The sequence below is a fragment of the Ambystoma mexicanum genome, chromosome 10 (genome assembly GCF_040938575.1).
Source record: "Ambystoma mexicanum isolate Mex_15411 chromosome 10, UKY_AmexF1_1, whole genome shotgun sequence".
Taxonomy (NCBI): domain Eukaryota; kingdom Metazoa; phylum Chordata; class Amphibia; order Caudata; family Ambystomatidae; genus Ambystoma; species Ambystoma mexicanum.
In genome coordinates this window covers 913,927,892-913,954,628 of record NC_090932.1, presented here as the reverse complement: position 1 = coordinate 913,954,628, position 26,737 = coordinate 913,927,892, and the positions used below count along the sequence as shown (strand labels likewise).

Here is a 26,737-nt window from a genome sequence, read left to right as displayed (position 1 = left end):
TGCATGCCAAACCAGGTTTGGGCCCTTTGTTCATTCGCCTTTGGCAGGCTTCAGGAGTGAAGACCGTCTCTGGGGTGGGAAGGAAGTAAGGGAGGTGCCCAAAACTCCCTGTGCTTAGTCTCCTAGTAGACCCAAATGCACTCTGTGGTGATTGGCTGGCTGACCGTCCGGCAAGTACAACAGCCACCTTGCTAGGTGAGTAACAGCTAGGCTGGAATGAATGGGTGAGAACTGAATATGATATGATATATGATTTATAACGCGCCTATAAACAAGTGTTTCAAGGCGCGACGAGGCGGGGGGGAAACAAGGGGAGACATACAACGATCCTACTAGGCTATGTGTCATTCAGATATTGCAAGGGAGGAGGGGAAAGGGAGAGGGGGAAAGTGCAGTACAGGGTAATAGCATACAGGAAAGTAACAAGGGCCAGCTAGTGGCAGTGCGAGTAAGTACAGATAAGTGCTGGGAAAGAGGGGCTGTAGGGATACAGACACAGACCTGTAGTGCAGGGGGTGCCAGGGAGGCAGTGCAGGGGAGAGTGGCGGGGCCAAGGACCGAGAAGGTGAGTGGCCCAGTTGCAGATTCAGTGCAGTTTAGTAACTTTAGCAAGGGAGAGGGGAAGAGAAAGCAGAGGCGAAGAGGAAGGTTTTGAGGTGCTTCCGGAACCGGAGATGGTTCTCCTCAAGTTTCAGGGGGGCAGGAAGGCTGTTCCAGAGGGAGGCCCCTGCAGCGGAGAGAGATCTGCCACCAACTCGTTGTTTGGAAAAGCGGCTGACCATGAAGGAGTTGGAGGCGGATGAGCAAAGAGCTTGAGGAGGAAGATATTTAGTAAGAGGGAGTTGAAGGTATTTTGACCCAAGGCCCCAGAAGGCCTTGTGGACAATGCAGAGGGTTTTGAACTTGATCCTCGCAGCCACTGGGAGCCAGTGTAGTGATTTCAGTCCTGGAGAGATACGGTCCATGGGCTTGAGGCCAAGGACAAGTCTCGCAGTTCTGTTCTGGATGAGTTGCAAAGGGCGGAGAGTAGAGGCAGTGAGATTTAGATAGAGGCTGTTACAGTAGTCCAGCTTCAAGAGAACCAGGGCTCTAGAGACAGTGAGCTTCTGGGGGAAGGAGAGGAAGGGAAGGATACCTCTGAGGAGGTATAGCTGGTAGTGTGACTTCTTAGAGACGTCAGATATGTGAGGAGAGAAGGAGAGTGTGGAATCGAAGATGACCCTGAGGTTTTTTGCCTTGCAGGTAGGAGCAGGAAGAGGGCCAAGAGAGGCCGGCCAGAAAGCTGCAGGGAAGGAGGGAGTGGGTGTGCCGATGAGTAGGATCTCAGTCTTACTGGCATTAAGGCAGAGGTCATTGGCAGCACACCAGTCCTGGATAGCAGAAAGACAGTCAGAGATGAGGGAAGGAGAAGAGGAGACCGAGGGTAGCCTGAAAATGAGCTGGGTATCATCCGCATAGCACTGAAAGTATGGGCAGAGAGCGGCGATGCGGTGGGTGAGAAGTGCCAGATACTGGTTGAAAAGCCAGTGGGAGAGGTTAGAACCCTGGGGGACACCACAGGTAGAGAAAAAGATGTCAGAAAGGAAAGACCCCAGTTGGACCTGGGAGGGTCGATTAGAGAGGAAAGAGGTCAGCCACGCCAAAGCCTGACCAGTGATTCCCAGGTTATCACAGAGACGGTTGAGCAGGATGGTATGGTTGACAGTATCAAAGGCAGAAGAGAGATCAAGCAAAATGAGAACACAAGGAATGTTAGAATCAAGGTGTGAGAGCAGGTCCTCACAGATGTTCAGGAGAGCAGTTTCCGTGCTTCTGGCGGCTCTGAAGCCAGACTGATGGTCATGAAGACTGCCAACAGATTCAGCATGGAGATTAAGCTGGGAGATGGCCAGTTTCTCCAGAATAAAAGGCAAGTCTCTTAGCTTGGAAGGCAGAGTCGACCACTGGACGAAGGAACCTAAGAAGAGCTTGAAGAGGACGACTGCTGCAACTCCAGCACCATTGGTTTCCCCGGTGAAGCCCTGCTGCAGGTCTGAATCGCCAAGTTCTAATCGACAGAGCAGCCCCTGCAAGGACGACTTCTCCCTTTTGAGTTGGTGGGACCAATCAACTCCCATAGGTAACCCATCTGGACAGCAATCTCAGAGCTGGTTGAATTTCCTCGGAGTTGCTGCAGGAAACCGTAGGACCAGTGAGAGGGTCACCAGTTGTGTGCGTTACTACAGCCACCGGAATTGAAGTTTGCCAGTTGCGAGCTTTTGACAGTTCAAGTGCAGTGCAGGAGTCCCCCGACGTCCTCCCTCTTGTCCCCACGACTGAGGCCCAGGAACAGCGAGATCTGCAGGAACTGCCAGGAACTGAAGTCATCAGCTGCCTCTTTTTCTTCATTGTAAGGTACTGTGAAACAAGACTGAGAGAACTTGCCTCTCGCGGTGAAAGTGCTTGAAACCTTTACAACTCGCAGGCCTAATCAGCTTATGACACAACATATGATTCTTCTTTTTACAAACTACTTCTGAGAACTTGTGAAGAGAATTTACCGTTTACTTAGCAGAACGCTTTATCCTATCCAAGACTATAGCCCATTGACTTTGGCCTAGCCTATTGAATTGAATAAAGATTTTCCATAATAACTTACTAGAAAGTCTTAATTCTATTAGAGACACGGAGGCAAGCATTATGCTTCTTTCTTCTATTAATGCATGAAAACCAAGCTCAGCAGTAAGATATTTTTGTGCACTTTATATACTAAACATACTCATATTAAAGGTGAACCAACAAGTATATAACAAAACACCATAAAAATGCATTCAAAGTCCATAACATCAGTCCTCCAATGGGCATGCATGTATCCCCATAAACAGTCCCGAACAAGAAGTAACTTCCTCTTTTGAGGCTGCAAACTTGGCTGTCCTTCAACGTTAAGTAGAGTCACAACGGCGGTCAACCAGAAGAGGCGTTGAACTGCGGATCAGACAGACTTGTCTGTTAAAGCGGTCAAGAAAAAGATACCGAATTATAATTACTTCATGACTATGAAAACCCTAGTTCCCTTTGCGGGGTGGGAGAGAAAAGAGCATTGTATTAGTGTAAAACTATGCATGGATTTTCAATTAACAGTTTATTGCAATGCTTAAAATGATTCTTAAGCGATGCGCGTTGCACTTTTCCTTCGCTGGATGGGATAACTCACGCCTCCGTGTCTTTAATAGAATTAAGACTTTCTGGTAAGTTATTATGGAAAATCTTTATTCTATGTCGAGACCGGAGGCTCACATTATGCTCGTTCAAAGCTTACTTACCACAACCGAAGCAAGCTGTTCTACTGGTTTCAGGTAGAACTCTTTGAATATTGACTCGCCTGCCCAATCTGCCATCTTCATGATGTCCTCTAAACGGACACTAACCTGGAAAGCTTTGGAGGCCATGGCTCCCCTAACAGAGTGAGCTCCGAATTGGAGTGTATCTATCCCGCCTGAGCTAGGGTCCAGCGCACCCAGTTGCTAAAGTAGGGGCCGAAACTGCTTTATGGGGTCTGCGAATAGCTATGAGAACCTGACCGTCAGGCCTGGTCCTGAGGGGAGCTGTCACTTCTTCATAGGCCATCAAACACTGAACTAAGCAAAGCTTGGGTTGTTCTCTGAAAGCTGGATAAGAAATCAATCTTGAGTTGCACTTAGTTCTTCTTCTTCGTATGTGAAAAACAATACCGTCAGGAGAAAAAGACCTGCCTGCTAGGTCTAGAGCTCTGACATCCGAAACTCTCCTACAAGAAACTAGGCAAAGCAAAGTAGTAAGCTTGCCAGAGAGCCGTACGTGATAGCTCTTTGTTAGGTGGCCACGATAGAAAAAGATTGAGCACTTTATTAACGTCCCACAGTTTGTTATAACGGGGCGGAGGCGGCACTGTAAACCAGGCACCTTTTTAAGCAATCTGCAAACAAGATGATGCTCCCCAGCTGGGGCCCCTTGTATGAGGTTGTGGCCTGCAGAAACTGCACATCGATAAGCCTTCACTGTTCTGTACGCAAGACCTCTTTCTACCAAAGAGGCTAAGAAAATGAGAATTTCCTCTAAAGGTGCTGAAACTTGGGTGAAAACTCCGGTCCTGACACTAGACCTTCCAGGCGCTCCAGGAGTTGGAATACCTTCTGGGGGTACCAGGGCCCAGCTCTCCTCAATGAGATGGATTGCTTTGAGGGACATGCCCGGAGTCCTCCATCTCGCCCTGAAATCCTCCAAGCTGCTAGTCAGGGACCTGTAGAGGAGCAAGGGGTGAACTTGCCTCAACAGATTCAATAGAAGATCTGGAGAATGGGGTAGAAGGATTGGAGAATCCGTAGAAAGTTCCAGAAGAGCTGGATACCTGGTCTGAGAAGTCCTGAATGGGGCTATGAGGACAAGCACGGTTTTGTCCTGACGGGCCTTCGCCAGGTCCTCAATATCGTGGAAAAGGGGCAGAAACGCGTAGAGAACTCCCTCTGTCCAAGACAGTAAGAATGCATCTGTTGCCGAGGCTGTTGGGTCGGGACTCCAGCTGTAGAACACTGGAAGCTGAGTGTTGAGACAAGATGCAAAGAGATCTTTGGACCCCAGATCTGTTGCAGGCAGAGAAAAATGTCCCTGCTCACTCTCCAGTCGCTGGAATCGGCGTAATGGCGAGAGTGCCAATCCGCTATCACATTCCTGAGACCCGGAAGATATTCCGCTGTGACAGAAATCCGGTGATCCAGGCAGAAATGCCAAAAGTCTTTGGCTAGCTCTGCTACTGGACCAGATTTGGTACCACCCAGATGATTGTTGTATCTTACTGCGGATATGTTGTCAATTTTCAGCAAGATACAGCAGCTCACTTTGTTCCTGGCAAAGGATCGAACCACAATACATAATGTTTCGTCCTCGGATGAAGAGGACCAGGAGGCCGTGCACACGACCCACGAATATGTGGAGGATGACGACAGCGGGAACAACGGTGCAGGGCCTATCATGCGGACTGCTCCTGCTCAGCCAAGGGGTGCATCTCTGGACATCCTTTCGACCCTACTCACGGTGTCAGAAATCCCGAAAAGGTGCTGCAGGCTTAGTCCCCTGAGGCCCCGAGATCAGCCCCCAATGAAAAAGAGGAAGTGCCATCCAACGCCCCCTCATCAACCTCCACACCTGTGCCAGGTGCCCTCCAAGGGATCCTGACACAGGGACGGACCCAGCCACAACGGACGATGACGACATAGTCACAGCGGGCGGATCACCGCAGCCAAGGGCATCCCCACCTGATGAGGTGTGGTCATTTCATGCCATGGTCGCCTGAGCTGCTGAGCTTTTCCAACTGACAACCGTGGAGACCAAAAAGGAAGGCTTCCTATTCCAGAGGCACGAGGCCAAGAGGAAGACAATCATCGTAGTGCCCATCCTGGACGACGTGTGGGCGGAAAGCCTGGCCCTGTTGAATCCTGCCACATCCCCGGCCAAGTGGGAAAGGCCAGAGAAAAAGTACTGGGTGCCGGAGTTCGCTCCCAGGTGCCTACGGTCGCAAGAATCGCCGGACTCTGTGGGGTCGACGGCTGCAAGGAAGAGATTGTCTAAACCCTGATCATCGTCCTCTGTCCCTCTGGACAGTGAGGTGAAGAAGTTGGACGCCATGGGGAGAAATGTAATCTACTCTGCGGCATCGACTGTCAAGGCGGCCAATGATCGTGGCCAGGTACGACGGGGAACTGTGGTACAAGCTGGCCCGATTCTGGAGTTCCTGCCGGATGACAGGTGGGTAGAGGCGATCGCACTCCTCCAGGAGAGGGAGGTGGCTTCAGACCATGCCATCACAGTAGCACTGGACATTGCCGACATCGGTTTCCGACAGATGGGGAACAGTGTCTGCCTCTTTTGAGGCCGGCTGAAGGCTACACATTTTCGCCAGGAGGTCCAGACGAAGGTACTTGACATGCCCTTCGACGAAGATAACCTCTTCAGGAAGGCGGTCGAGTCCTTGCAGGCCATCAAGACTGATACGGAGATGTCTTGTGCTGTGGGTACTCCAACAGCACCGCTCTTCCTTTCGCTCCTCCAGCAGAAAGTCGGGCAGATTGACGAAAGGTTTTGGTGTAGGCTCCTCGTTGTACCATCAGCCCTCCCGGTCCACGGCCGTGGAGGTTGTCAGGCCGTCTTCTTCCCCCAAGTCGAAATGCAGGCGCCAAAGCAGAACTATACCGGCCCGGACGTCGGCCCCCCACCCATACACCCCGGTGGGAGCCTGGCTGACTGGATTAGTGAGTGAGTGGGAAAAGATCTACACCGACGGATAGGTGCTGGATGCTCTCGCCCACGGACATAACCTGGAGTTTCAGTAAAAAGGTTCTGCAGATTCCACTGGTGTGTAAGTGACTTCAATCCAACTAAGTCAATGCCTAGTCTGGGATGCCCAATGGAAGCCCTTATTAATATATTTTTATGTCAAATTCTTTGAATCTGGATGATGAACCCTTCTATAACGCCCCTCTTTGAATCCCCCTGACCTCACTGAGCCAAGAAGTAGGTTTGTTTTGCAAATTAAAAGGTTTATTGGAAAAATTAAACAATATATCTATATCACACTTTTATGAACAAAATAATCTGATAGCACACTTATGAATATAATAGTGGTCAACAATAGGTAATATTACAATAGCACACTCTCTTTAATCAGTGAGGAGTTGGTATAGAAAGGATAAAGTAGCAGAGAATACTTTGTATGGTTTCAAGGAAATGCAAGATGGGAAAGAATGCAGCACAGAAATAAAACTCGATATGGATTCAACAAGAGATAATGTGATCACTTTTTCCCTAGTGAAAACTCACTCCCCCCTTATGCAATATGAAGAGATGGAAAGGAGAGCACACAGGTTTCCAGAATACAATCGAATGCAGTTCAGTTCCAGTTCCCCCCAGCAAGCTTTGAGAAACGGGGATGATTTTAAAGCGGGCAAAATCCTCTTAAATGTGATTGCAATGAAGTGAAAAATATGCTAAAAATGATTTAAATTCACTAAAGGAGATTCAGGATAAGTGATAGCTACTTTGGATTAGTTCAGGTCAACACTAGCAATAATTCATGAATGATTATCAGATTGAAAACGAAATTCAGCAGTTGCAAGCAAAAGACAGCAATTTTGACAGGTGGTGAAATGGAGCTAATTTTCAATTCGCTGCCCTTTTTCTGCGTGCATATATCGCGATTACGGAAAAACTATAAGGAGTTGGAATGTCGTTTTGGGTTTGTTGTAAAGCTGAGGATCTTAGCTTTAAATTGACAGTTAAATCTTGCTTCTGCGGTTCAAAAGATAGACGTTTTTGTGGAGGTCAATTTTCAGACTGACAGATGGCGCTTTTACAGATTTGAAATCACAGAATGGACACACAATTTCTATGCAGTTCTGGACAGGTTGAAATGGTTTAAATAAGATTATTTTAAACTAAGAGATTGGTTCTGTACAGTTCTAGGCTGGATACTCACTCCTAGTTTTAGACTGGAAGGGAAATGGACCTCGTCACTGATCTGGTCAGGTTTGGACTTCACTCGCCACCAGATGGTCTCAGGCCCTCTAGGTTCTGCTCACAGCACGCTCTCTGGTCTGCTGTCGGCACTGTGCAGCGGTCTGGTCTGGGTCTGACGGGTTCTGGATATAGCTCTGCTTTCTGGGTCTGGATCTGGTTCTGGCACAGGGTTCAAGCCAGAAGCAAAACTGCTCGCCCGGCTGTTGAATAGTTTAGTTAGGTGCTGGGTTCTGAGGCCTGTTGAGAAGAGTTCAGCTTTTGGATTAGGCCTCTGCTTCTCCAAGGTTCTAGAGTTTGGGTTCTAGAGTTTTGGTTCTGGATCTATCTGCAGTCTAAGTTCTTCTGGATATTGTCCGGATCTGGTCCGGCATAGTGCTGCGCAGGAATCGATGAATAGTGGAAAAATGAGTGTGTCTATCTGGGTCTCAGTGGTTCTTTTTATGTGTTTCCAAAGGGGGTGTGGAGGCTGTCTTTCTATGCCCAACCCTCTGAGGATCCTGATAGGTTAAAGGATTTACTGTCCTCTGACTGGAGAAAGGAGTAGTGAGTCAGAATGAGTCAGTGATGCTATGTTTATGGCTTGGCTGAAGTCCCTCCCCTTTGCTTTTACTTAGAAAAACAATTTTTTGTAACCAAACATGTTTCCCAGATACACAAGTTATTGAGAATACATGTACACATCACAGATTACTTAAGACAGGTCTCTGTTTAACCCTGATCTTTCTAAGAGCTTGGGTTCAGAAATGACAACTTATTCGCAAGTTTAGGTTTCGCAATATTGGTTTTGCATCAAATCTTACACAGAGGTACACACCCTCTCTGAGCATATTACTGGAAGTTCTTAGGTTTCTAGCATTGTACATTTCTATCAGCAGGTTACAATTAGTTATCAGTATTCTTATAAAACTTATATTTGCCTTCACTTCAGTACACCCATTGGTTTGTCCCCGCCCCTAGAAGCTTGGCTTGACTCAGAGGTCAGATGTCTTATTTCTCCCAGAGCAATTGTTGTTGTCACACCCCAAATCAGCATATTCTATTCCATTGAAAAAGTCTATTGTCTTGTTTTTCCTGCCAGCAGAGCATCAGTCCAGGGTGCCACTCTCCATCTGATTAACAGGACCATGCGATTTCCTGCCTTCTGGTGCAGAGGCCTGAGAAGAGTAGGTGTGAAGAGTTCTCATAGACAAGCAAGCCTTTTGAAGTCTTAGCTAAATCAGATTGCCTTCTAGTCAATTTCAGTAGAGTTCCTTGTGAAAAAAAGATATAACATTATAAACTGAAAATAAGCAACATATCTTTAATCAAGTCTTTTTCCACATTAAATCAATGTGTGGCACTCTATATGGCATTTTGATAGACTTCTCTGCTCTGGCTTATTTAGCTTCTGCAAGACAGCTCTCCTGTCAGGATCAGGAATCTCCAGCACCTGTCAGTGGCGAGCACCGGTATTGCACCTATTTTTGACAGCTGTCTTTAAATCAAATGTCTTTAACATGGGATTTTGTCCTAATAACATATGATTCTTGCTGACATTGTACTATTGTGGATTCTTGCAGTAGAATAATGTAGAACACCCAACAAGAAGTTGTATCCTTTTGGTGGTTTTGTGAGCCATGATTTTAGCAATTTTGACGATCAAGAAAATGAATTCCCAAACCGCTCTGGGTTGCTTTTGCCAATCAGTATTGCTATTTCCAAGTGGTTTCAGGCTACTTTGTGGGTATCCCAATGGTGGTTTTCGACAGTGACCTCCTGTGCTCACTAATATAGGCAAAAGTGGGTGGCAGCCTATTTTTCATGTTTTTCACTGTGCATTTTCTAGTGATTTCAGGCAAACAGCATGCTTTCCAGTGGCCATTCTGATGTTTCTGCTGCCAGCATGCACACTGATGTTGCAGGGCTTGGATGAGTGGGTTAAAACATCCCACAGGCGACCCGGCAGGAGCAGCACATCACTCAGCTCCTGAAAGAGTAACGGCTTGCTAAGAAGGGGGGCGATGGAGCTAGTCCCAAGGTGACTCTGGGGCTCCAGAGTCTACTCCACATACCTCTTAGTCAGAAAGACGACCAGGGGCTAGAGGCCCATTCTAGACATGAAGCGTCTCAAGTACCTCAAGTTCCAAAAATTCAGGATGGTTACATTGCAGCTTGTGCTCGACCAACTGGAGGAAGGAGACTTCTTGACATCAATACATCTGGAGGACGCCTACTTCCACATCCCCATTCACCAGATTTATCGAAAGTTCCTACGCTTCATAGTGCAAGGGAGACACAACCAAATCAAGGCCCTCCTTTTTGCCCTAAAGTCAGCGCTCATGGTGTTCACAAAGTGCCTGGCACCAGTGGCGGCCCATCTACGTCTGCGAGGGATACACATGTACCCGTACCTCCATGACTGGCTCATCTGGGCGAAGTCAAGGGATGTAGCCGTCGAACACACGGAGAGGACTGTCCAGCTACTGACTGATCTGGTGTACTCCATCAATCATCCTGCTTGACACCATCACAGAATGCACTCTTCCTCGGTGCCAGGTTCAACACGGTCTCCTGCCTAGTGTCGCCCCAGACGAGAGGGTCTCGGCCGTGCTGGCGGAGAGTCACTGAAGACCACCATGGTGCGGGCCATCAAGTCGCTGCTTGCCATGATGTGTATCTACATTATCCGGCGGATGCGACCCCCTTCAGGAGTTCCTGGACGTTCACTGGATACAAGTGTCCAGAAGCTTCACAGACAAGATCCCTCTCTACGCGACGTTTCATCGGGTGATAAGGTGGTGGGGTGTACACTCCAACATTGCACAGGGTTTCAAACCCCCCATACCGGGAGACGGTCACCACAATGGCTTCCCTGGAGGGCTGGGGAGACCACAGCAGACGTCTGCACGCCAGAGGCCTGTGGCTGCCGGAGGAGAAGGATCTCCACATCAATATCCTGGAGCTGCAGGCAGTGTTCTGGGCCCTCAAGTCTTTACTTCTGTCCCTGAAGTGCAAGGTGGTGAGGATCTTCAGACAACTCCACCACAATGTTCTACACCAGGATGCACGGGGCACTGGGCCATTGACCAGGAGATGTTCCTCATCCCGTTTCACCTGACTGGAGTCAAGAACACTATTGCCGAATCCCTCAGCAGGGAGTTGCGCTCCTGCCATGAGTGGGAGCTTCGGCAGGACCAGGTGGACCGCATCTTCAAGTGGGGCAGGCCCCAAATCGATCTGTTTGTGACAGCAGCAAACTCCAAATGCTGGAAATTTGCCAGCAGGTACCACCAGCCAAGGGACATGGGGGATGCATTCTTCTTCCCTTGGGAAGCCCTGTTTCTGTGCGCGTTCCCTCAGTTGCCTCTCCTGCTGCCAGTCATCAATCAACTCAAAACACTGCCTATGTAGGATGATACTTGTCGTGTCGGCGTGGCTGAGGCAGATTTGGTACCCAAACCTTCTCAGCCTGTTAGGGCCCCCTCCGGTCAAGTTGCCATTGGTCGTGGATCTGCTCACCAGAGAAGGAGGCGCAATCCTGCATTACGACCCAGAATCGCTGAACCGGAGACTTGGCTCCTGCAGTCCTAGAGTTTGGAAGATATGAGTTGCCAGCGGACTGCAGGGAGGTCCTCAGCAAGGCCATAGCGTCATCAACTCTTAAGTGCTATGGTCATACGTGGAATCGTTTTGCTACGTGGTGCCGGTTGCAGAAGATCAACCCTCTGAGGGTCACACCCTGCAGATTCTTTTGTACTTGTTGTCCTTGGCCAAGGCCGATCTGGCATATGCCTCTCACGATGCATCTGGTGGCTGTCTCCTGCTACACCAGGTCTCCAGGAAGGTCTTCCCTTTGGTCCCATGGTCTCGTCACAGAGTTCCTCAAAGGACTCAATTGTTAACACTGGTGAAGGCTCCTGCCCTGTTGTGGAGACTCAACATGGTGCTGACGAGGCTCATGGGAGCCCCTTTCGAGCCTGTGTATCAGGCCCCACTTGTTCCTCTCGTGGAAAATGGCTTTCCTCGTGGCCCTCACCTTTGCTAGGAGGGTGGGTAAGATCCAGGCCCTATCCTGCAAACAGCCATATTTGACTTTCCACATATTGAGTAAGTGCTGCAGACGCACCCCTCCTTCATGCCAAAGGTTCTGTCGGAATTCCACCTCAACAATCCTTTGGTGTTATCTGTGTTTTTCCAAAGCCTTCGTCACTGGCTGAAAGGGCCTTGCACTCACTGGACGTTGCGTGTGCCCTAAAGTTGTACGTGGCATGCACAAAGTGTTTTCGGAAGACATCCCAGCTGTTTGTGAACTTTGGTCCTGTGAAATATGGGAAGGCCTTGTCCAAGTCTTCGATCTCCAGGTGGCTCCCTCCGGCTGTATCACACTCTCTCATGGGTCGGCCAACCGACCGCTTCCTGGCCTGGCCGTCCTAGAGCCCATTCCACCAGAGGGATCGCTGCAACAACAATGTTCCTGTCTGGTTTGCCACTGCAGGGGTGCTACGTGGATGTCCATGCACACTTTCACAAGATTCTACTTCTTCGACAGGGATTCCAGAGAGTCGAGGGTCTGCCAAGCAGTGCTGCGCAACCTGTTCACTTGAAGGTGAGCCTGTTCCGGCGGTAAGAGTATTTGCTTCTGTTGAGCTTGGCCACCTCCCGTGGTTGTGTATTGATTGTACTGCTATGTATTCTTTATTCATGAGCATGTGACTCAATACCAGACCCCATGCTGGAGAAGGAACAAGTTACTTACCTGTAACTATTGTTCTCCAGCATAGGTCTGGCATGGATTCACATGTGAAACCTCTCTCCTACCCCTCTGCGGCTCTTCTTGGTCATACTGCCACTTTACATGCTTACCAAATCTGAAGATGGCTGCCAGGGGAGGGCTTAGGGAGAGGGTGGTCATTGGCTGGGTGCAGTATGTCCCAGAGTGCAGTGATTGTTTTAGAGGCGAAGTGCAGTTTGTAAGCGAAAGTCAAACTTTTTTTTTCTTTTACTGAGGATTCCCGGTCCGACGACTGGGATGATTCATGAGCATGTGAATCCATGCTGGAGAACAATAGTTACATGTACGTAACTTGTTCCTTCTCTTTGCGAGTTCGGCAGGCCCAGGCTTGGGCCTGCATCTCACCTTGCCGATATCTGATGTGGGTAAGAGAAGTCTCTTCACGGCCTCAAGTCTTGTGGCCTGAAGAACGTTTGTCGTGGATTGGCACCAGAAGTGCCTTTGTCTCCACCCAGACCACGACGAAGATGAGTCCTACATTTGCTGTGGCTTCCTGGCAAAGACCAAGAGGTATCGCTACTGGAGGTTGGTAGCTTGGATGAACCAGGAGAAGGCCTCTGCCGTACCTCTGGTGCAGTCACGCCTCATCAAGAACTGGCAGGTCCCATGAGTGTGCTCCCTCTGAGAAAAAGAGGTTGAGGTCCTTTAAAGATGCTCCTTCCGAGGGGATCCAAAACCAGGTGAAACATCGCACATCTGCTCGCACAAAGGTCGCTGCGGGATCTGGTTCGAAAAAGGTATCGCTCCCCATTGCCGGCACCCTCGACAGTTGGCCTATTGGCTGGTGGGTTACCTTATGTGTGTAAGTCCCTAACCCCTTCCACAACAAGTCTTCTTCCAAGGACAAGTCGTAGGAGACACCTGCAGGATACCCGTTGGCGGCTCGCTCGTCTTAGTCACCATCAGCTCTAAGTGTCCCGTCAACGGCAACTTCGTCTGCACAGCCTTGTCGATAATAACTTTGTCTGCAAAGACCATCACCTCATCAACGCCCTCTTCGACCACCACCCCATCAGTGACCACTTTGTCTTCATCGGCTCCTCCTTCATTGATGAAATGTTAGGCAGCGCCAGTTGTTTGTTTCCACATTCACGACGACGACGCCAAGCGTATCTTTGCCTCCACGGCCTCCATCAGCGATTCAGACCACAACCTTCTCTGCGCCAATTTTGCAAATACCCATCATCGCCTCCTCCCCGAAGGACTCAAGTATGGTAAGGGTTTTGCTGCCTCCGTCAGACTTTCTGCCGAGACCTTTGAGGGTATCTCCTCCAGCTCCTGTGTTTTATTTTCGAGGAAATCTTACATCTATTGCAGTTCGGAGGATGACTGGTCTAAGGATATCTACTAAGACGATGAAGGGTGCCAAGAGCTCCTGTCACGAGGGGATCTCCACGACAGGAACCATACCAGCTGTTTGACCCTCCAAGAGACTTCAGCCCCACTCCATTCCCAGCTGCACCGTTCGCACGCAGGGATATGTCGCTGGATATCATCACCACGCTACACACCTTGGTGGCGAACATTCAACAAAGGCTGCCTGCTGCTCCTGCACCTGGGCTGGCCCACAGTCCCCCCCCCCCCCCAGGCTTCAACTTCACGTCAAGTCCTCCCAGACCAAAGCGTCAGACAAGCCCTACTAGGCCAAAGCGTCAGCCAATGCCACCCCATAGGCCATTGACAGCAATGGAGGAAGAGCCACTGCGTTCAGACACAGATACCATGGCTACTCATACAGATGAGTTTGACGATTATCTCCCTGCTGACAGGGAGCCTCTGGGTACGGATGAGCCACCGGGGCTTCAACTCCAGATGAAATTGGCTCCTTCCTCGCCATTATCTAAAAGTGTTCAAACTCCTCAATCTGGTGCCGGAGGAGGAGGGGTTTCTCTTTCCGCAGCGCAAGTCCTTGAAGATCGACATGTCTGCTCCATTGTTGGACGACGCGTGGGAAGGAGGATTGGCTCTGATGATGATGCCAAGTACCAAGCCCTCCAAGAGAAGATATACAGGGTCTCGGACTTGGCTCCCATGTGTCTCAGCCTTCTCTGGACTTGGTGGTTTCTGCTGCCGCCAGGAAGCGCTCATCCAATCCCTCGTTCTTGTCCATGGTGCCCCCGGACCAGGAGTGCACAAAGCTGGATACGATTGTCAAATGCATCTACACCATAGCTTCCACCATCAAGGCTGACAATGCCCTTGCCATCTTGTCTCGTTACGACAGGGAGCTTTGGTACAAGCTTGGGCCGCTACTGCGTTTCTTTCCTGATGAGAAGAAGGCAGAGGCACTAGCCCTATTTCAGGGAGGCAAGGTGGTGTCGGATCACGCCATTACGGTCGCGATGGACTTAGCATACTCGGCCTACGGCAGTGGAGGCCTGCATTGCCATCCTCCACAGGCCAGGACACAGAACCCAAGCAGGACTGAACCAGCCGTGGATCCGATCCGATCCCCCACTTTCACACCCAGTGGGAGGCCGGGTATCAAACCCAAGATCTTTTCATGCTATGATCTCGATTGCCTCCGCTCTCTTCAACTTGGTGCCGAAGGCATTTTAGACTCCGAGATTGGGGTTTAAGAAGTGCCAAGATTGTGGGGCGAAGATGCCCCTTACGGACTCCAATCGGGTGTGTCTGTGGTGTCTCGGTTTCTCTCACGCTACCTTCGACACTTCACCACGGACAAATGGGTGCTGGAAGTTCTTCAGCAGGAGCATGCCTACAAATTCCAAAACGGGTGCCTTTGCCTTCCTCCTATAGCACGTCAAGAACTTCACATGATACAGGAGGTTCAGGCCATGTTAAGAAAAGGGGCAATAGAGCCAGCGCCAGGGGGCTCGGGAGTATACTTCAAGTAACTTTCTGTTACGGAAGAAGTCAGGAGGGTGACGAACGATCCTAGACTTAAGGTACCTCAACAAGTACATAAAGTCCCAAAAGTTCAGTATGGTGGTGTTGCTGCACATGCTCTACCTCCTGGAGGAAGGGGATTTTCTGGCAACTCTGGACCTATAGGACACAAACTTTCATATCCCCATTCATTGAAAGCATCAGATGTTCCTGTGTTCCGTGGTCCTGGGATAGCACCCATTTTTAGGGTCCTGCTCTTCGGCCTGAAATCGGCTCCCAGGGTATTCACTAAATGCTTTCCCCGGGAGCGGCAGACATGTGCTGCAGGGGCAAACCTATCTACCCTTATCTGGACGACTGGCTCATTTGCTCCCACTCTCACGCACTGGCGACCTACCACACGGCAGAGACAATGCGCCTTTTGACTTTGTCGGATTATCCAACTATATGAAGGCCTGCACAGTGCCATCGCAGGACGCTCTGTTCCTGGGCACACGTCTCGGTACAGTCGCATGTCAGTCAGCCCCTTCGGAAGAGAAGGTGAAGGCCATCTATGTAACAGTTCAGCGTCTGTCAGCATTGTCCATCACAGCAATCCGGTCCAAGTCTCTGTTGGGCATGATGTCTTCCTACATCCAGCTGGTCCCTTTTTGCAGGCGCCAAATGCGGCCTCTCCAGGAGTTTCTAGATGCCAGGTGACAACAGGTCTCAGGCAATTGGACAGACAGATCGCCCTCAATCAGGCATTCCTGCAAGCTCTACAGTGGTGGGAACTACACCCACATCTCACTCAAGGAGCCCTCTTTCAGATTCCTCTGTACCAGGTCACGGTCATCACGGACGTCTCTCATGAGAGTTGGGGAGTCCAGACAGGGCAGTCTCATGCCAGAGGCCTCTGCCTCCCAGAAGCGAAAGTCTTTGACATAAACGTCTGAGAACTCTGGGCTTTCTTCTGGCCCCTTAAGTTTTTCCAGCCGCAGATACAGGGGAAGGTGGTGCAGATCTTCATGGACAACTCCACCACCATGTTGTACATCAGGAAGGAGGGCGGGACATGCTTCCCCGCTCTCTTCCTGGAAGCCCAGTCCCTGTGGCACTGGGCCATTCTTCAGGACATGTTCCCTTTCACCTAGCAGGCACCCTGAACACCATTGCAGACTCTCAGGAGGGAGCTGCGGTCCTGCCATGAGTGGTAACTCCAAGTGCCTGTAATTCACCAGCAGATACCCCCAGCCGAGGAGTCTGGGGGACGTCTTCTCACTCCTGTGGGACGGGCTCTCCCTGTACGCCTTCCCTCTGATTCCGCTCCTGCTACATGTGATCAACACACTCGGACGCTGCCATAGCAGGATGATCCTCATTGCTCCAGTTTGGCTGTGGCATATCTGGTACCTGGAACTGCTCCATCTGTCAGTGGCTCTGTCTATCCGGCTGCCTCCACTTCCGGACCTTCTCTCCATATAAAACAGAAAAATACTGCACCACGGCCCAGCTTAGCTGAGCCTCACGGCCTTGCTCTTGCAGCCCTAGAGTTTGGCACTATTCCTTGCTGCTGGAGAGCAATAAGATCCTGGTCAAGGCCATAGCTTCCTCTACGTGGTCTTGTTACGGGCACAAATGGAAGCGCTTCAGTGTGGTGAAGGACTCCGAAGATTACGCTTCTGCGGATAACTGCACTACAGCTCCTCCCATACCTGATTTTGCTAGCCAAAGCTGATGCATCCATCAAAGTTCATCTGGCTGGTATACCTGGGCACCAGGCAAGTCCTCCCTGTGGCCGCACAGGCTAGTCAAGGAGTTCTTCAAAGGACCCTTCAGGACTTTTCCACCGGTGAAGGCTCCTGCCCCAGTTTGGGAGCTGAATGTAGTGTTGACTAAGCTCATGGGGGCCTCCATTTGAACCGATGCATCAGGCCCCTCTGAAGTTTCTCTTGTGGACGGCTGCTTTCCTGGTTGCCATCACTTCGGCCGGCAAGTCTGGGAGATCCAAGCCCTCTCCTGTAAGCAGCTGTACTTGACTTTCCACGCTACAAAGGTGATGCTGCAGACTCATCCCACCTTAATGCTGAAGGTTCCTTAGAAGTTCCATTTCAGCAAGCCTTTGGTTCTGCCAGTGTTCTTTCTGAACCCTTCTACGCCTGCTGAAAGGGCGTTGCATTCGCTGGACATTGCCCATGCCTTGAAGTTCTGTGTGGCACGGCCGAGGTATTTTTCCTAAGATGTCTCAGCTTTTGCTCAATTTTGGACTTTAGACACGGGAAGGCCCTGTCTAAGGCTTCAATATCCAGGTTGCTCTATGGCTGTATCATGCACTGTCATCGTCTGGCCAACAGACCTCTTCCAATTAGACCAAGGACTCGCTCCACCCGAGCCCTCGCAGCAACTGCAGCGTTTCTCTCCAGTGTTCTCCTTCTCGACTTCTGCCGATCTGCTATGTGGATATGTGGAGGTCCACCCACACCTTCACGAGATTCTACTGTGCCGACAGGTATTCCAGGGAGGAGTCCTGGGTTTGCTTAAGGTGAGTCTGCTTCAGGGATAAGTGTATTGCTTCTGTTGAGCCTTGCCACTGCCCATGGTTGTGTGTATGTACTGCTGTTAAATCATATTCATGAGCATGTGAATCCATGCAAGACCCCATGCTGGATAAGGAACAAGTTACTTACCTGTAACTCCTGTTCTCCACCATGGATTCACGTGCAAACCCTCTCTCCTTCCCCTCTGTGGCTCTTCTTGGATCCTGCTGCCACTTTGTGTTCTACCAGATCTGAAGATGGTTACCAGGGGTGGAGTTTAGGATGAGTGTCATTGGCTGGGGGCAGTATGACCCAAATTACATGGATTGGTTGAAGAGAAATCGAGCAGTTTTCAGTTTAAAGCAAAATGTCTTTCTTTTTACTGAGGATTCCCAGCCTGACAGAGAATATTCATGAGCATGTGAATCCATGCAAGACCCATGCTGGAGAACAGGTGTTGCAGGTATGTAACTTGTTCCATATGGCCAAAAAACAAGCGAAAATCTTGTGGCATGGCCTTTTTAGGGCAATAGCCATGTTCATTAGCCGTACACAGTAAACACGAATGTGCACACTAGATTACGGACATGGTAAAAATGTGTTTGCTGCCATCAGTTTATCTTTAGGCACATATATAAGTAACCAAAAATCCCAAGTGTAACAGACTAGGGTGATATAAAAAATATCCCCATTGCTCTGCACTGTAAGATGCTGTGTACACTGTTAAGTTACTTCTAAGCTAAAAGGACAAAAGGTAAACCTAGTTTCCCATTACTGAAGGACTGATCAGATTCCCTATAACAAAATGAGCACAATACCGTGGGAGTGAAGCTGAAGGCTATCCCTTCACTGCAAAAAGTCGGGACATGTTCAAAAGGTTTGAGGGTCTATGGAGGGAGAGTTGCCAAAAGAGAAACCTTTCCTAACAGGGTTCACAGACACATCTGACCGGTTGGGGCTCTCACCTCTTGGAACTAACAGGGACCGGTCTGTGGTCTCCCTTTCTGTCTCGAACACATCAATTTGCTGTAGCTGAGGGGCGATCAGGCCTGCTCTGATTATTTGTCTCCCCTTCTGTGAAATGCAAGACTCTGCTGATCCTGACGGACAGCACAGTGGCCATGCACTACCTCAACAAGCCTGGTGCGTTGGGATCCTTGCCACTAAGCAGAGAAGCAATGCTACTGTAGTTCTTGGCTCTGAAGAACGGCGACTCTCTGATATCTGCCCGAAAGACTGAATGTCCTAGCGGATGCCTTGAGCAGACACACTTCGGCCTCCCACGAGTGGGAGCTCTGCCCAGACGTTCTGGAGGAGATCTTCTCCTTTTAGGGAACTCCTCAAGTTGATCTGTTAGCTTCTGGAGTGAACTTAAAGTGCAAGTTGTTCTACTCCAGGGAATTTCCTCATTGGGGCGCTCTGGAGGACTCGCTGACGGTCAAAAGGACATTCAACTTCCTTTGTGTTCCCGCCAATCCCTGTCGTCCCGCTGATTCTCAGGAGGATTACGCCTGTTCAGAATCAGGCTGATCTAAATTGCTCCGAAATAGGGCCAGAGGATGTTGTATTGGAAGTTGCCGGGCATGTCCATCTGCCCTCTTTAGCACCTTCTGAGAAGTCAACTTGCTCCTCAGCAGCCTGAACCTTCATGCTTGGCCGCTGAGATACAAGCAATGGCACTTGTCCGACGATTTCCTCAATGTACTTCACATGACTCGTAGACCCGCCACATCGTCTATTTATGCCTGCAGGTGGGGTACATTTTCAGCTTAGTGCTGGGAGAGGGATCTGGACACTTTATTCTGTCCGTTATCCCCTGTTCTGGATTTTCTGCTGTCCTTGGCCCAAGCTGGCCTTCAGATTGGCACTTTTAAGGGATACCTCACAGCTATTTTGGTTTTCAGGAGGTCCCCAGAACAGGGTTTGTTCTATACAATCCCCATTGTCATGCAGTTTTGGTGGGGTTTGTGTAACTAGTATTCTCCAGTTTGGGGTTCTGTTATGGGATTTAAATTTGGTTCTGACATTCCTTATGAGAGATCTGTTTGAGCGTCTCCATTCCTCTTCTATTAGATTGCTCACCCTTAAGGTGATATTCATGGTTGCAATCACCCCTGTGAGACTAGTGTGAACTCCAGGTGTTAGGTTATGTGTAAAACCTCCCTATTTGGTTTTCGCTAAAGAGAAGGTGCATTTGAGACGGAGACCCTCTTTTCTCCCAAAAGCGGTCTCGGATTTTCATCTCTCAAGATCTATCTTGCTGTGTTTTTTCATCTGCCTCATCCTAAGGCAGAAGAATGGTTCCATCGGCTGGACCCGGTGCGGGTAGTCTGCTACTACATCTCTCGGACGAGAGAGACTAGGAAAGATGATCAGCTTTTTTATTGGTTATGCTGTGGCTCGCGCAGGGGCAGGGCTGTGACTGAACAGACCCTGTCAAGGTGTATCATCCGCTGCATCTTGGAATGCTATGTTCTGGCTGTGTTGGATGTGCCTGAGGGTCTCGGAGCCCACTCTACAAGAGTGGCTGCCACCTATGCCCTGCATAGCGAAGTCCTTGGGCATCTGCCAGGTAGCAATGTGGGCATTCCTGTACTTGTTTGCTAAGCATTACTGCTTGTATTCTCTTTTCGGCTAGGGCAACCGTTTTGTTGGGGCGTTTCTTCAGCGTTTTCTGGTGGAGGTGGTGGCCTTGCTCTCCTCCATGTCTTCATAACGCTTTGGAAGTCTATCATAAATGAGTAATGATTGGGAGTAAGGAATCCATTCAAAAAACAAATGACTTGACTTTCGGTATCTTCTTTCTGATGGATGTACCTCCCATGGATTCCTCATCACCCTCCCTACCTTCCCCTCTTGGCGGATAGCTATCTGTTTTGCGGTCCTTCAGCATCTCAGTGCTAAGGAAAAAGGGTGGAACTGAGGTCGTGGGATGCAACGCCTCAATATATACTTGATCCGATGCATGTGGAGGCGTTGGGCGAAGCCCCCAGGCAGCAGAAATGTTTCAGAAGAACAGCTGCGCTGTGAGATTGATAACTAAGATGAGGGACCATCAAAAGCAAATTACTGATAGGTAAGGAATATGTTCTTTCGTTCCAGGTATAGGCTGAACAGGCTCGTGGTAGTCGTTACTTTGAACTTTTTTCCAGATGCATTATCCCAGTCTCCCTTTTCAGCTGCGATAATGGATTTAAGCAGACCATATACTCAAAATAGCGCTTCTTGTTTTAGGCCCTGTTCAAGATGGGCCTGTCCTTTGTTGGCTGTCCTTCTACCTTGCCAGGTTGGGGGGGGTGCATTTCTTACGGTCTGCCTCCAATCGTTATTTTTCCAAAGGCTTGGATGCTGCTGTGCAGGTTCTGGGTGGCTGGCAATCAGGCAATACTCGTGTCGCAAGCCTCGATCTTGTGACTGACATGGAAGACCTCTCCGAAGTACCTTCCTCCCCAAGACTGGTGGAACCCACCAGTCACCTGTCCTGCTCGACGTGCACCACCTTTTTCAATTTTAGAGCATACGTCTTCCTCTAATAGGCCCAAATTCAGCTGTTCATAGTTACAAGGGCTTCCGACTAGCCCAACTGCTGGATCTCTTTGTTGGCTTCCTCGAGGCTCTCCTGGGACTTTGGGAATCCACTTTGTTGCCCTCCACAAGCAACAACTTGCTCAAAGACCAAAGTTCAATTGCTGAGTGCCTCCTGACTCCTTTCAGGGTCACTGCAAAGACATGCATCCGTGAAGATCTCTGTGAGAGTCTTTTATTGTGGAACCGAATCGGGTTTTCCTCCCTACTGTGAGAAGTCTCCAGAGGAACCTAAAGACAACCGGCTATGAATGCTTTCAAACTCGCAACCTGATGACCCTGCACAGCGACCACAATGTTGAAGCTTTTCTTTCCCACTGATTTACTGCTGCCTGGACTGTTATTACCTTTCTTGTGGATCAGGAGCCTGAGGTCACTTAACTCTTGAACCGCCCCCTCCTCATTGGGTTTACATTGGGCGCAAAGTCTTGCTTACCAGGCCTGGCCCAGGACAGTGATGTCCAGGTCAGTACTTTGTGAACCTCAGGGCTCTTATTGCTGTTGCGTTCACTGGAACTTGACTTAAGACCCTTAAGTTCCTATTTCACATGTTGCATTTGCCCTGCACTAACAAATTACAGTACTTTTCCTCTACTAGCTGTGTGTCCCGTCCCCTCTTATATTACTTGCATCTTCCCTCTTGAATTGCAACACCTAAAAGGCGACCAGAGTAACAAGTTGTTTAGGTTAAGGTAAAGTAAAGGTTAGAATAGTCAGGGATGCTTCAACTATACCCCAAAGGATACAGCTGAAATCTGAAGATGTAGTATATTGTGTTGAGTGCCTTTATAGTTATTTTATAGTTATAAAACCTATATATTGATTTGTTTTCCCTTCTTAGGTGAATTTATTTATTGTTTAAGTAACTGCATGTGATTCTAAAATAGTATGTACCCCATAGTGGGTTACCTAACTGGTTTGTATGTCTTACAATATTGATTCTTACCTTGAAGTATTTAAATTGTGCCTTAGTATGGTATTGTGATCAATGAGTGTTGCTTTTAGAAATTACCCATGTGGATCTTTTACTCGTCTGTTTTGCTAAGTGTTAACTGTACTATACAACAGTGTTCCCTTCCTCCTCAGTTCAGTCTTGTTGCTTGGTCAGCATTACTTAGGAAGTGGCTTTGCTCAACTGGTGTTGTGAATATATAACCTTGGTAACCCTCGGTTGGCTTTTTAAAGTCCATCCTGGTAGCGACTTTGAAAAACCCTCCTAACACCTCCATTGTTGTATTCCTTAATTTTACACTGCGCACATCACCTCACAGTTAGGCGCAGTAGCGATACCTTGTGTACCAATAACGTTTCCTTTTATACTCTAAAACAGCTGCACCATGTGATTTCACCCTGTCCTTTGGCCATCTTTTATTTTGGTCCTTGTCCTACCCTTTTAGGGCCAGACTTGCCATACATGTTAAACCCTTTAAATGAGCAAAGCCAGTCCATATCTCGGTCAAAGTGTTCCATAATTGGACAGCTTCTACCCGTTTGAATGGTGCAGACCCTTAACGTCAGTGGGCTTGGGGTTGGCTCCAGCTCGAAGCCTGGATATAAGCAGTCTTGCAGAGAATGTTCAGATCATTGTCGGGGTGAAGACACCTTCGCAGAGGAGCATTTTGCTTAAGACCCAGTAGTAGCTGATGCCGCCATTCAGCGTTGTCTTATTCAACCGTCCCAGCAAAGACCTGCTCATTTGCTGATCTCCAGGAGGCCGCCTTCGGTGCTTCAACCACTGGACAGTGGGAACAACCAGTCGCAACCCCTTCTTGTGGATCCTGCCTTTGGAAGCATTCTGAAGCATCATGGACCTATCCTGTAGGCCAGGGGTCTGCAGCCTTTGGCTCTCCAGATGTTTTGTACTGCGACTCCGATTATCCTTCTCCATTGACTAAGCTGGTTATAGCTGATGCGAGCTGCAGTCCAAAACCATCTGGAGAGTCAAAGGTTGCAGAAAACTGCTCAGCTTTCTCATGGGCTTCTTCGCTGCTTTGGTTGTCATCCTGGGTTTGAACTTCGGATTCCACAGACCCTCATCTTGCAAAACAAGACCGTTGCATTTGCAGCTGTCCAGCAGGAAAAGGGGCCTTGCAGAACTATCTTCTTTGTTTCTACCATGAGGATCAACTTCTGCCATTTGATCGTGGTGGCCTTCACTGATTTCTGCTTGCATCATTTCCTGGGGGTTCTCTGAGGTGATTGGCAATGTGGTTGTCCTTTCTTCATCGTGCTTGGGTCATGCAGCTGTGCAGTGCCCAGGAACTGTTGTCGGAACATGTACCTTTCTACTAGCTGGATCTAAATCATGATGCTAAAAGTGACTTCTGCCCCAGTGACTCCTATACCCAGCCAATGCAACCAAGGCTCTTGCGGCATGTGAGCCCACCGATTTCAGAAGCATCTGAAGTGTTTCCTAAGTGAATCGGATTACAGGGGTGAGTTAACATACCTCTTCCTTACCCCTCCATACGTTTTGAAGTGCATAGGGTTGGACTCCTACCTCTCCCATGCCTGCCCGTGATCAGCGAAGTTCTGGTGAAGAACCCTCAGTTCGGCTTCCACTAAGGATTGTGAGAGGGTCTCCTTAGAACTTTAATTGTTCATCAACTTTAAAAAACGTACAATCTGCCTGGCTTTGCCAGACTTGTTCAGACTACTTTAAAGTCGCCTGGCCCCATGCAAAGGGTTGTACTGGTACTTGTGACTATAAAGGCGCTACGCCCCTTCTCTTCAAAGAAAGGGAAGGGCATTCAATTGTAGAACCAAAGAAGGTTGTGTGCTGTGTTGAACTACTTCTCACATATTTTTCAAATTGGTTTATTACTTAACTTCTCTATTCTTCATTTGCTATGCCAGACTAGACTATTGTATTGCTGATCTTACTGTGTTTAAAAATAGTATTTGTGCCAGAGCACCCCAAAAGTGAATACATATGTAATAGTGAATGTTCAGCGATTTACTTGCATGTTGTTTTTCATTGATTGTCTAAGGCCCAAATAAATAAATGTTTTTGTATACATTCTGAATAACTTTTGTTATTAGGAGTGCTCTGTGTGTGTTTAACTGAAGCCTGCCTTCACTACTCTAAACCTTACTGATTGGTCTGTCACAGTACCTTAATAATTTGTCTAGACATTAGTATCATTAGTATCTTCTCTTGTTCACCAGAATATGAAGGCCTTTCAGAATATGTCGGCTGGGCTGATTCTGAAAATCCATCTTACCAAAGGGCCATTGGCCAGGCACTTTGGGCATGTGTTTCTGCCAACTCCCTTTATCCAGAGTAATGTGGACATTTTGAGTCAGCCATATCTGCTCCATTATACTTGTAACGCCCAGTGGGTGAGGAGAATTTGTTTTTCGGGCCTACTGAGACTAACTCTAGAGGGTGGCTCTCTTCATCCACTGGCCCCAGATCTACTGAGGAAACAAGGGTGTCTGGGATTTCATTCCTAACACCACTTATGGGAATCTGGGGCTATTTGTTGAGAACTGGGCAGCACTGCAAGCTGCAAGGAAGCAATCCATTATACAGCAATGTAATAGCTAATGGATCCATGTCTGCCTTTGTTTGCTTGTTCATGGTTCCAGACCCCTACAGTGCCCCTTGGTGGCATGCTATCTAGTCTTTTCTATCTAGTTGGACATCCTCTGTGGTTAAGGTTTATTCTTGCAGGAGTTACTTGAATGCCATAGGTGTGCATAGGAACTCTCAGCAGCTTCTCTAATCCACCTACGACCCGGTGATCTAAAAGCATGTTGTGGGCCCTATTCATTTATACCCTCTAGGTAAGCCTCATCCATAACACCTAGTGATGGATAAACAGTGTGAATGTTTGACTTTCATATTTATCAAAGAATCACAGAAAATCAGTGCAGATTAGTGAAATACAGGCTATTGGATTTTCCACAAGGATAGGATACTGTGAGAACTCCCCCTTCTTTCATACTAAAAGTTTCTTCTTGATTTCAAAATGATTCTGCCCAATTTTTTCTCCTGTCTCCACAGTCCGAGGGTGAGAGGGCACTTCACTGCCTTGACATTAGAAGGACTTTCAAGTTTTTTCTGGACTGATCTAGAGGCTTTCAGAAATGTGCCCGTCTGTTACTTTCGGAACATAGTCTATGTTGTCAAGCTCCTAAGGCTTTGATTGCAAGGGATTGTGTCTTCTATTCTGAAAGCTTACAGGATTCAGGATCAGTTACCCCCAAAGGACTTAATTTCCATTCAGTGAGAGCGAATATTACTGCTGTGGCTTTTCTAAGAAATGTGCTGCGTGATGTCATTAGCAGAGCGCTAGGTGTGCATTTTCCTCGCGATTCTCCATAGATACTAGCTCTAGAGCACCTTTCCTCGTAGGACTTCAGGACCACCTTCCTTTGTTGTTACTCCTACGTCCCGTCCCCTTTTCTCCATACTGCAGGGGCGTCCCTTTTTAGGGACATGAGACGGAACCTTTTTCACCAGAAACAATCTTCTGCTTTATATTTAGAGGGGCGTGGCCCTGGCAGCATATGCTCTCCTGACTCTGACCACCGGTGCCACTCCCGAGTCCTCTTTTACACGTCGACAGGAGCGGACAGCTTTTCACCAGCGCTCCTGGGTTTGGCTTCAGCCTTGTAATTCCACCCGCTCTTCCCCGGATACTGTCTTTTGTCTCTTGTCTTTTGGTCTTTAATCAGGTACTTGGTCCTCTGGCGCCACACTCCTCCCCGGCGCATCTCGACGTCAGCGGGCTTCAGCAGGTGTCCAGCCTGCAAGGGGCTCTTCCCTACTTCCGACCCCCACACTTTTTTCCTCCGGGGCCAAGGCAGCAATCACGGCTGGGAGGGATGTACCGCGTGTGATGCGCTTACACCGCATGCTCTGAAGAACAGGTTAGCTTGGTGGAGAGAGCTCTTCGAAAGATCGCCCCCAGAGGACTTGAACAACTTGGTCAAGCCCAGGTCAAGGCACAAGGTAGGGCCACTTTTTTCAGCAAGGGCGACTCCTTTGCCCAGGAAACGTCAGAGCGGGAGGGACCGTCCAGGTTCTGACACCAACACAGGTACCAAGGCTGTTTCAGCTACCGACCACCAGGCCAAGGGGTCTCTAGGTCCTGCCGGTGACTTTGCTGAGGGACTGCAAGGTTCTTTTACCAGTTGTCCACCCGAGTGGCTACGCCCTACTACCGGACAAATGCCTGAGGGGTTGCCTGTACTCAGCACTACCGGTGACGCAGCCGAGGACACTATGCCTACTAGGCCTCGTCCTGAGGTGCAGGGTAGGCCTCAAGCTCCACCACCAAGAGTTGAAGAGGAGGTCAGGCCCAGCGCAGCAAGCACCACAAAGCAGGCATGTGGCATGCAGCCCAACAAAATGGCCACCACGCAAGACAAAATGGCCCCTCGTCCGACGCCACTCCAGTTCGGGAAGCAGGTAGGAGAACGAGTGTCCTAGTGGGATTGGTCTTCACCAGGTACGTGGCCTAAAGCTTATCCTTCAGCA

The 26,737-nt window shown here is 49.0% G+C and overlaps 1 protein-coding gene across 6 annotated transcripts in view; it reads left to right on the top strand.

Annotated features, from left to right (window-relative positions):
• The window catches only part of FXR1 (FMR1 autosomal homolog 1), a 1,317,598-nt gene that overhangs the window by 1,043,381 nt on the left and 247,480 nt on the right, over nucleotides 1–26,737 (top strand). The window lies entirely within an intron of this gene.